This window comes from Lupinus angustifolius, chromosome LG04, assembly GCF_001865875.1.
Source record: "Lupinus angustifolius cultivar Tanjil chromosome LG04, LupAngTanjil_v1.0, whole genome shotgun sequence".
Taxonomy (NCBI): domain Eukaryota; kingdom Viridiplantae; phylum Streptophyta; class Magnoliopsida; order Fabales; family Fabaceae; genus Lupinus; species Lupinus angustifolius.
The window spans coordinates 3,069,521-3,082,073 of NC_032012.1; positions in this window are offsets into that span (position 1 = coordinate 3,069,521).

Here is a 12,553-nt window from a genome sequence, read left to right on the forward strand (position 1 = left end):
AAAAACATAATTTATAAAAACACACGGTTATTCAATTATTAATTGTGATTTTGAATATATTTACCTAAAACTTAAAATAGTTCATTAAAAATAATATTAGCCAACACGACTTCTGGGGGGAGGAATGGATCACATCAACAACATGCTAGCTTATCTTTGTTAATAAAACTAAAGAATAGCCCAAAAAGGCAAACCAAGGTGGGATCAATCAAAGATTCAAAACAAGGAAATCGTGTAAACAATGACATAATTGATAAAGACCAATTACACCAACCAAGTTGGCTTGAAATCTAGAACTCAATTCCCATTAACAATGGCATAATTGGTAAAGACCAATTGCATGAATTATGTTACCTAGTATTTGATTCGTTATAGAATATATTATTGACACAAAAGTTGTAAGTAAACTAAGAAAGATGGTGGGTTATTTAAAAAAAATGGATTACTCACAAGTCATATTTGCCTAACATGACTTATAAGTTATAGCTTTTTTTAAAAATTAGGTTAATCAGAAGACGTATTGGTCAAACATAACATTATTTGAATTTGAAATTTTAAAAAAAAAAAGACCAATGAAAATTGTTGTCCGGTCACAATTTCTAAAATAATAAATTAAAAAATAATTGTTTTAATCGTTTGCTGATAAAAATTCTCATAATTGATATTAGAATCAAACGTCTACTTAAATAGCCGTTCACACACACATACATATATATATATAAACTAAAGAGAAAGACTCACATATGTAGAAATAACCAATTAAATATTGCCAACAGATTAAAAGTTTAATTTTAATTAAAATTTAATCACAAATAATAGTCCCAACAAGCATCAATATATTTGTATCTAAATGTGATATATTACACGTGTCTTCATGCAAGTTTTTTTACAATAATTATCAGTTGTTTTGTGGACCCTGTCGACAAACACACTCATGGTACCTATGTCCAGCCATATAATGGTAGTACGGAAGCACATGAGTATCGTAGCTGCCACCAGCCCAAGTATCTTGAATCAATTCAATCCAAAATTTGTGGATTGATTGTTTTGGGTAAAAATGAATTAGACCCAATCAGGTATGATTTTGTTGCATGGCATGATTTTTGTCGGAACAAACAAACCTATATACTTATCACATCCAAACCAAGACGATGTAGGTGTTTACAAATGACAAGCTGCTCTTTGAAAATGACAATTTTTATAAAAATCTAAGGCTTTGGAGGAAGATTGAGCGGCTTAAATTTGGATTGATTTACAAAGATTGGAATCTAAATCGTATGTTATTCACCGATGGCCAGCCTTCACTTAATTGCTGCAAGAAAAATGAAGCCATTTTGCCTGTGGGAAGATGGTGCATGAGTACTGAATAATGTAAACCAAAAGAGCCACTGAATATAAGAAATCGTTTTATGTTCTAGTTTATCCTTTTTTTAAATCATATGTATTCTTAAGAGAGACAATCTTGATTGAGTCGAATAAGATCATTTTAGCATTAAAAGTCTCACTATTAAACATTCAATACAACATTCAAAACTCATAACTTCTAATTAAGCTAGAACAACTTACCACATGTTGATCAACATACTAGCTTCTCTTTGTTAATGAAAGTTACGAATAGCCCAAAAGAGGCGAAGTAAGGAGGGTATTAAATATATATTCCTTGTTTTATTCCATGTACATGTCATATTAGACATGATGGGTATTTTGCATTGCAACAAGTGTATTCTGACCGAGTCAGCTAGAGCACCTGACCAAGGATTTCTGGTGCATCATGACCGAGTCAGCTATAGCAACTTGATAAGTGGCAAAAATACCTAATTTTATACACTTTTTATGGCACTTATCCTATTTAAAAATGTGAAAATCAACTTAATTCAAAACTTTTTAGATAAACTTTGTATGTTTGAATAATATAATTTTTTATCACCTCTTGTCCAAGTTTCCCTTGAATTTTGTAGGAAATTGATTAATACAAAAGAAAGTCAAGAATGCATGTCAAATCACAAGCCAAAAGTCCAAAAGGAAATGCTCAAAACAAACAAGCTAAGTACGACATGTTGTATGCTTAAGCGTGTCACCAAAAGATGACTTAGACTTGAAGAAATGTACATTTCTTCAACTTTAAGAAACCCAAGCTAGGTATGCAAAGCAAAGCACGGACTCAAAAGCTTACCTAGACTTGAAGAAATCATGCCAAAAGTGTCAAGTAACCAACTAAAATCAACTCATGAATCATGGAACAAAGGTTGCTTCGACTTGAATAAAGATTGGTTCCTTCACCATGAAGGAACCAAGCAGCTGGGCGTGGACCAGGTGTGAGCTGGGTGGCCAAGCAGGTCAGAAACCTAGCCATGAAGAAAGCTTGGCCAACTCATCAAGCAACTTGCCTATTCTTTACTAGAAAGTCAAGCACATGACCACATGCATGACATATGTTCTGAACAAGCAAGTAGGAGGTGTTACTATGCATGTAACCTAGCCCATAATAGACTGTCCAAGCTAACTGTCCAAGATGGAACAAGCTGCTAACACACCATCTTGGGTGAGCCTGGTCAAGCGCTGGGCGGCCAAACAGGGCAACTAAGCTCCCATGACTTTGCAATAAAAGGCACACCCACCTCCTCACTAAAAAACATTGTACATATGTTGTAAATTCTTCTTCTTCCCATTTCGGTTTTCTCTCTTTTTAGAGTGTTCTTAGGTTGTTCTTAGGCCTTTAGTTCATAGAAATTCAAAGGGAATGGAGTTGGAAAATGAGGTGCAAAAACATGATTTTGTAACATCATTTAAAATAAAAAACATCTCATCCTTGGATAGATGACTCATGCTCTTGCATATTGACTTGTATTATGGTGTAAGGCTATTTGTTTTCCTCATTTGTATCATATTTTGATTTCAATACAATCAAGTTATTCTTATTACTTTTGGTTAAGTTTTGATTCTTTATGAAGTTCTTAATGCGATTTTAGCTTGATCACCTAAAACTTGATTTAAAGATCCGAAAATGCTTCTTCTTAAAATCTTGACAAGTGAACTAAAAAGTAGGAATACACCTTAGTTCATTTGCCAAATCAAAGCACAATTTTTTAGCAACTTGTAATCAAGGCTAATCAATGTTTACGGAGCTTGAAATAAGGTATGACAACTTATTTCGTCGAGTGACAATTTTCTATTGATTAGTGTATTTTGCAAGGTTTGAAAATCACCTTTTCTCTCTGGGGGACTGGGGGAAATTTTATGAACTGATGTTTGGAATTAACCGAAAGTATAACACATAACCTGTAATATTTTCAAAATCATTTGAGTCAATAAATAATTCCATCTTTCAAATCAATTTTACCCTCTGAATTTGTAAACAGTTACTTATTTACTTTTTCATGTTTCTTAGTTCATAAAATCACAAAAACAACTTTATATGTTACTTTGTTACTTTTGATAAAATATACAAAGTATGAATACATTTCTATTAGGCAATTCATTGTGGTTCGATATAACCCTATTACTATACTACAATTGAATCTTGAAAAAGATGCAAATGTAAAATAGTAAAGTGTTAACTTATAAATTTTATTTGTTGACAAAGAAAGAAACCTTGAATCAAAGTACAATTTAATTCATAAATTATAACTTTGTGAAAAGGAAAAATATACAGTTATTATGAGTGATCTAACTACTAACTTTTACTTTCTGTCATTTATTTTCTATCATTTGCATTTCCACAACTAACATTTATTTATTGCTTTATTCTTTATTCTTTATACCAACCCTTTGAAAGAAGTGGTACGATTAAATTCTAACTTTATTACTTTATTTATTTGTTCTTTACCAACCTTCCATAAGGAAGTAGTTCGGTTAATAAAGGAAAACGAAAATAAATATCACTCATTATCACTTGTGTTAATTTGCTAAATTCATATCATTATGCTGGTGTTAGAATTTATTCCACCAAAGCCAAGATGGTATGAAATTGTTAATAATTCAATAAAGCTAAGTTTTTTATTAAAGGAATATTCTTGCAACCATTATATCGGTGTTGGAATTTATTCCAACAAAGCCGAGATGGCGAGCAAAGAATCGACCTATCATTAAATAAATCAATCAGAAACTTGTTGCCTCAAAATAAAGCAAGCATAAAAACTCTTTCAACACAACTCACCAAGGATTTCTGGTGCATCGTGATCGAGTCAGCTAGAGCACCTGACCGAGGATTCCTGACCGAGAAGTCAAGACTTGACTAAGACATCCTTGGCGCATCAGCACCCATCATTGGCGCACCATCCTTAGTGCATCAACACACATCATTTGTGCACCATCCTTGGCGCATCAACACGCTTCTTGGTACATCAATCCACATCATTGGCGCATCTTTTCTTATGCATTAGGATGCACCTTGGTGCACCTAGCTTAGTCAAGTATGTGAATCATTTCTGATGTTTTGTCCTTTCACTTAGGATTAGTTTTATTATAGTAGAGTTATTCCTTTATTTTCAACATGTGTTAGTTATTTAGTTACAAGTTAGTTAAGTTTGTTATGTTGCTTGTTTCACAAGCAATTTAGGCTATATATTCTTGTAAGCCTTATACTCTTGTAACACAATTCAATTCATTCAATAGTATCATCCTCTACATTTCTAATTCATTCAATGAATTCCACTATGGTATCAGAGCTCTCCTAGTGAGAGCTTTATTGCTAAAACTGATCCCTAAACACAATTGTCTCATTTTTCTTCTTCTTCTTCTTCTTCTTCTTCTTTCTTCCTCCGAACCCAAGCCATGGATACCTCACAGAACCCAAAAAATCCTTACTATTTACGCACAGGAGAAAATCCAGGCTTCGCATTGGTTACTCCACCATTGAATGGAAAGAATTACCATTCATGGTCATGATTAAGAAGAGTGCCCTTTCATCAAAGAAAATTTGAGATTTGTAGATGGTAGGATACGAGCTCTAGAAGAATCAGATCCAACCTATGATGATTGGGATATATGCAATACCATAGTGATTTCTTGGATCACCAAGTCACTAACACAATCAATAGCACAAAGCATTGTCTACATAGACAATGCTCAAGATCTTTGGGAAGACTTAAATGAACGATTCTCAAAAGGAGATCACTTCAGAACATCTGATCTTTTACAAGAGATACATTCCATGAAACAAGGAGAAAAGGGATGTATCAGCTTTTCATACTGACTTGAAGACCTCATAGGATGAATTGGAAGATTTGAGGCCTTTACCAAGATGCACGTGCTCTATAAGATGTAGCTGCAATATGAGAAAGATAAACAAGAACTACAGAGAATTTGATTACATCATGTGCTTCTTAAAAGGACTCAGTGACCATTATGACACAATAAAGGCACAAATACTCCTAATGGAACCACTACCTTCCATGAACAAAGTATTTTCAGTGGTACTACAACAGGAGAGACAACATGAAGAAGCAGGTTGTGGAGACAACAAGAACACCATCAACTCTTTCAACTCAAACAAATATTGGAGAAATCAAGGAACTAGAAATGTAGGCAGAGGTAATTCTAGCTACAACAACATAATATCAAAGGGATACCAAGGGAACACATGGACTGGACTTATTGGAAAGGGTCCAGCTTCAAACAATAATAATAAAGTTTGCAGCTTCTATGGAAAGGGAGGGCATACTGATGAAACTTGTTATTTCAAACATGGTTTTCCCCCAACTTCAAATTCAAATCTACGCAAGAAAATGGAGTCATCAACAACATCATTACTAACCAAGAGTTAAAATAAAGGAAAGTTGAAGAATGACCTGTAGAAAAGAACTATCAACAAGAGAAATCACTCCTAATAGATACCACTCATGATCACAAAGTCAACCAGATTAGCCATGAACTGATCAATGATGATAAGCCTGCTATATCAGGTAACAATATTTCTTACAATTCTTGGGTTATTAATAGTGAAGTTATTGACCATGTTAGTAGTAATGCCTCTAGATTTACAAATCTCATCTATATTAAGCCTATTCTGGTTAAACTCCCTAACAACATCACTATAATTGCTAAACTTGTAGGAACTATTAACTTAGTTGTCAATCTTATTCTTTATGATGTCTTATACATTCCTAGCTTTGAATCTAATTTGATCTCTATTCATAAGCTTGTTTGCTCCGTAAAGTGCAAACTTGTCTCCGATAGAAATTTTTGTTTCATTCAAGATATGATTTCCCCGAGGACGATGGACTTGCTGAAGCTTGTGACAATTCATACATTTTGAATAAAGATCACAAAATTGTTAATGAATCATCTCATGTTATTAGTTCTTTAAATAAGCATTTATATGTCTTTGATACTTGGCACTTTAGATTAGAACATCTCTCTCATCATGTTTTGCAATGTATAAGTAAACAATTACTTTTTGTGAAATATAATCAAAGTTTAGTTTGTCATGTTTGTCATGTTGCAAAGTAGTCTAAGCTTCCTTTCCCTAAGAGCATTACTCATACTTATAAGCCCTTTAATATCATACACATGGACATTTGGGGTCCCCTTAGTCAGCAAACCATACATGGTCAGAAGTATTTCTTGACAATTGTTGATGATTTCACAAGACACACTTGGGTATATCTCATGACAAGTAAAGCTGAAACCAGAACTCTTGTCCATAATTTCTTCCAACTTGTTAACACTCAATATGGCCACACACTCAAAATTATCAGGACTCATAATGGACCTGAGTTCATTATGCCCAACTTTTGTGACCAATTAGGTGTGATCCATCAAAGATCTTATGTAGAAACGCCATAACAAAATTATTTGGTAGAAAGAAAACATAGACATATTCTAAACACAACAATATCTCTTTTCTTCCAAGTTGGTCTGCCTAAATCCTTTTGGGGATATGTTGTAAAGAATTTTGTTCACTTGATTAATAGGTTGCCTACACATGTTTTAGATTTCCAGTCTCCTTAGCCTTGCTAGGAAAACAACCTAACCTTACTTACATCAGGGTTTTTGGGTGTCTTGCCTATGTATCCACCCTTGCCAATCAGAGAGGAAAACTTGACCCAAGAGCACAAAAATGCATCTTCCTGGGTTATAAGGTAGGAACCAAGGGATTTCTATTATATGTTCTTTCTTCTAGAAACATTGTTCTTTCAAGAAATGTTGTTTTCCATGAAAATATCTTCCCTTACAAGGAAGACCAACCTACAAGCATACCTCATTCGCCTATACATGACAACAATTCCCATATGCTCTTCATTAAACCTGACACAACCCAACACATTCGCCATATTCCTACATCCACACTACATACTTCCACACCTACCCCTACTCAACCCATCTCCACTAGTACTATTACAACCCCTAACCCCATTCATGTTAGAAAGTCTCAGAGAACTCATCACATGCCTAACTATCTTCATAATTATCATTGTGCCCTTTTGACCACCACACCCACCACCACTCCTACCATCATTAAGCATCCCCTCAATATTGTCTTATCCTATAACTTTCTTTCACGCACACACTTGCATCATACCCTCTCTATCACCACCACGGTTGAACTAAAAACCTACAATCAAGATGTTAAGTCCCATGAATGGGTCCAATCCATGAATAATGATTTGGAAGTCTTACATCACAACAACACCTGGACCATTGTCACCTTACCCCCAAATTAGACAGCCATAAGTTCCAAATGGGTCTACAAACTTAAATTTCACTCTGATGGTAGCATAAAGGCACAAGGCTTGCCTTGTCGCCAAATGATACATTCAAACTGAGGGGTTGGATTACTATGAAACTTTTTCCCCTGTTATTAAGCTCCTACTATTAGATTACTTTTAGCTTTAGCATCCACTCAAGGATGGATATTACACCAATTGGATGTGAACAATGCATTCCTCCATGGTGACCTTGATGAGGAAGTCTATAGGACCTTACCTCAAGGAGTTCCCTGCACCAAAACCAACCAAGTTTGTAAACTAAATAAGTTCTTTTATGGCTTAAAGCAAGCTAGTAGGCAATGGTTTTCCAAACTATCCTCCCACCTCAATTTCTTGGGTTACAAGAAATCAACCCATGATCATTCTTTATTTACCAAAACTCATCATAATCACTTCACTGCTCTATTGATTTATGTGAATAATTTGATCCTAGTTGGTAATTATTTTCATGAAATAGGATCTTTAAAATCCCACCTTGACAAAAAATTTAAAATCAAAGATTTAGGCACCTTAAAATACTTTTTTGGCCTTGAGGTTGCCAAATCTAATCTTGGCATTTCTTTGTGTCAACGAAAATATGCCCCTGACCAACTCAAGGATACTGATTTTCTCACATCCAAACTTGTATGCACTCCTATGGTTAAAATTACATCCTTACACCAACAAGACAGTGATCCCTACAATGACCCTATTTTATATTGACAACTTGTAGGAAAACTCCTTTATCTTACTAATACTTGTCCTGACTTGAGTTTTGTCATCCAACAACTAAGTCAATTTATGGTTGCCCCTACTATTAAGAATCACAAGGCTATGACTTGTGTTCTTCGTTAAATAAAGGGAACCATTGGCCAAGGGTTTTTCTACCTAGCTAGTTGTGTTATTCAAATTAAGGCTTTTTTCTGATTCTGATTGAACAGTTTGCCCTGATACAAGAAAATCTATTTCTGGCTATTTGATGGTTTTAGGTGATTCCTTAGTATCATGGAAATCTAAGAAACAAAACACGGTTTCTCGTTCCTCTTTAGAGGCTGAATAGTGTGTCATTGCCATTGCCTCATGTGAAATACAATGCCTAACCTTTTTGTGTCATGATTTTCAAATCTCTTTTAAAGAACCTACTCTCTTATATTGTGATAGTGCATCTACTAGATATATTGCAGCTAATGCTGTTTTTTACGAAATAACTAAACATATAGAGATTGATTGCTATGTTGCTAGAGAAAGACTTCAAAACAATCTATTTCATTTACTACCTGTTGAGCAAGCTTGGAATAGCAAACATTTACTCTCCACCTTGAGGGGGATATTAAATATATATTCCTTGTTTTATTCCATGCACATGTCTTATTAGGTATGATGCGTATTTTGCATTGCAGTAGGTGTATTCTGACCGAATCAAATAGAGCACCTGGCCGATGATTTTTGGTGCATCGTGACCGAGTCAGCTAGAGCAACTCACTGAGGATTTCTGGTGCATCGTGACTGAGCCATCTAGAGCACCTGACCGAGGATTCCTGACCGAGAAATAAAGACTTGACCGAGACATCCTTGGCGCATCAGCACACATCATTGGTGCACCATCCTTGACGCATCAACACGCATCCTTGGCGCACCATCCTTGACGCATCAACATGCTTCTTGGCACATCAATCAACATCCTTGGCACATCTTTTATGATGCATCAGGATGCACCTTGGCGCACCTAGCTTAGCCAAGTCTGTGCATCATTGCTGATGTTTTGTCCTTTCACTTAGGATTAGTTTTAGTAGTAGAGTTATTCCTTTATTTTCAGCAAGTGTTAAATGTGTTAGGTGTTTAGTTACAAGTTAGTTAAGTTTGTTATGTTGCTTGGTTCACAAGCAATCTAGGCTATATATTCTTGTAAGCCTTATACTCTTGTAACACAATTCAATTCATTCAATAATATCATCATCTACATTTCTTATTCATTCAATGAATTCTATTTAGAGGGATCAATCCAAGAATCAAAATAAGGAAATCATACAAACAATGACATAATTGATAAAGACCAATTGCATAAACGAAGTTATCTAGAACTTGATTCCCTTTAGTAATGGCAAAGAGTGGGCTAGCAATTAATGATATAAATCTTTTCAACCTTACAGGGAAGTGAAAATGGAAGATGTTTAGTAAAAGTAAAAGTCTTTGATGTCGAGTGTTGAGGTCTAAGTTCCTTATGGTATAGAGACCTTAGAAAGTTAGTTCTTAAGGGGACAAAATCACTAAATTAATTTTGAAATGAAGTAGTGATGATAAGACAAATACTAAATTTTGTTAAGACAAATGGTTAGGGAATGGTACTCTTTTGAAGAAGTATAGTATATTATATAATCTAAGTATATATCATAATACACTTATAAGTGATTTTGGATGATAGTCAGAGAGGTAATGAGAGTGAAGTTTAACATGGAGAAAATCACCATTTATTTAGGAACAATAGGCAATCAATAATCTTATGCATAATCTTAAACAATATGCAACCCATAGACATTCTAGATTCGTGAGGGTGACTCAATGATAAAACAAATATTTATTCACTCAAATCTACTTATAAGCTCCTTTCTAGACACATAAACCACTATGAGTACATCAATTTGTCTACCAATCTTCTATGAGAATCAAAAGCACCTCTGAAGTTCACCATAATTGTGTGACCATTTTTCTAGGATAAATTGCCAATTATTCTTACCTTGATTAGAAGGAGAATCACTTCTAAATTCCGATAAGGGTTTTTGTGCAAATTTTGTAATGAACAACTATGTAAACACTCAATTTTGTTCGGCTCGAAAAGACCAACAAAATTGTTTTTAACAAAAAAATAATTTTAATAATATGATAAAAAAAAATACATAATAAAAACAAATCAATGTGATAAAAAAGTTTTAATCAAATTTGACTTTAAAAAATATTAATGAAGGAAGATTTCATTTTAAAAAATAATTCGAGGAATAAGATAATTTTCGATTTCTCATTTATATTAAAAAATGGTTTAAATGGCTTAATGAACATTTATATGTTAGATACAACATCAAAATCTACTTACTTCCCTCTCAATTTTTGTTTCCTTTACTGAGAAAAATAAAAATAATAATTAAAGAGCACCTATTTAATCAATAATGGTTGAATACTATTTCTCCCCAACATTTTTCATTTTCATTTTTTTAAATAGAAAATAAAAAAAGTTTAAGAGACTTATTAGCATAATAATTGAGAGCTTTCATTTTATAAAAAAAAACATGTTTGATTCATCATCAATTTTCATTTTTTTAATTAAATTAAAAAAGTCATTTTGATTTTTTTGTGACTTTATAACAATCAACTCACTATTTTTATTCATATGCCGGTATTGTGATAACTTTTTTGGAATTTTTATATAGTTGTCATGAAATTTCTATTCAAAAAGAGAAATTCAATCTCAAATACTTTTAATTTTAAAGTTGAATCAATACGAATATCACAATAATATTTTATAACTTTATAAAATTATTAAGAGATATTTCTTGATATTCCGGAAGCAATCATACACAATGTATTCAAATTTTAAATAAAATTAACTAATTACTGATTTGATTCCAAATAAAAACTAAAATGTTTTAACTGAAGTCATTAATGATATAATTTCATTTTATTTTACATGTGTCATAATCTCCTATAAATAGAGGTCTTCAACATATGATAAACAAAAAGAGAAATGCCACAAAAACCCAAAAATAATAATAGAAAAGCACCAAAAAAAAAATACAAAGAGAACGAACTTTATAGGTTGTGTCATTCCTTCATCCATATATTGCAATATCTCCCTTTTATGTGCTACATCACTTCCTCCATAGTTAGACCTCTTAATTTGTGCATCCAAAATATGTTTTATTTGTTTTTCTTATTTTTATTTTTAATAATAGTAGTATTAATAATAATGATAATCATGTTTCTTTTTTTATCTATATATATCTGTCTATATTATATATAAAGCCAGAACTTGAAATAACTTCCTTCATGATGCAATTTTTATTTCCTATTTTGCCCTTCACATTTTTTAGTTTTTACAAAAAAACTATATAATCCTAAGCAACTACCACCAATACATTAATTAACCACATATCTCACATTAAATTAAACATTATCATAAACACACAAAAATATAATATAAAGTACATCAAACACAACAAATACATTCTAATTCAAAAAATGAAATATATAAAAATTGAATATGTAGTATCCCACAATATTCGCCGGAAGGCACGAAGTACATGTACACACTAGTATTATTAATATCAATAAGTAACGTGATAACCATATATAATGTTTTCAACCAATATTAATTGTTGTATAATTAACAAATATTTTACAATAAAATATTTTTTCCATCGTAGTTAATTGCTAATAAAATAAAGACGGAGGAAAGTCGCAACTTCATTTTTTTAGACTCAAATCATCTTGAATGATCTTATTGCAATACTTCTATTCTTAAAATGAAATATGAAAAAAATTATTTTCCAAAAAATAATAGTAAAACAAATAAATATTCGGTAAATGTAAAAAAAGTAAATAAATATTTTATCAACTCATCATTTAGTCAGTTGTGTTATACCACTTCTACTCCTAAAATAAACTTCAATCAACAAACATTTTTTTATTAAAGAACTATGTACTCTTGATTTCTATATAAGTATAAAAATCTTGTGAGACACGAAAATAAAATAAATAAATTTTATCATGTTCAATAATTAATTGAATAACCAAACAAAGTTGAAGGTATAAAAAAAAACCTATACAATTTAGTAAGAGTATCGTCTATAATGACGAAAGGGTGCTAATAAATT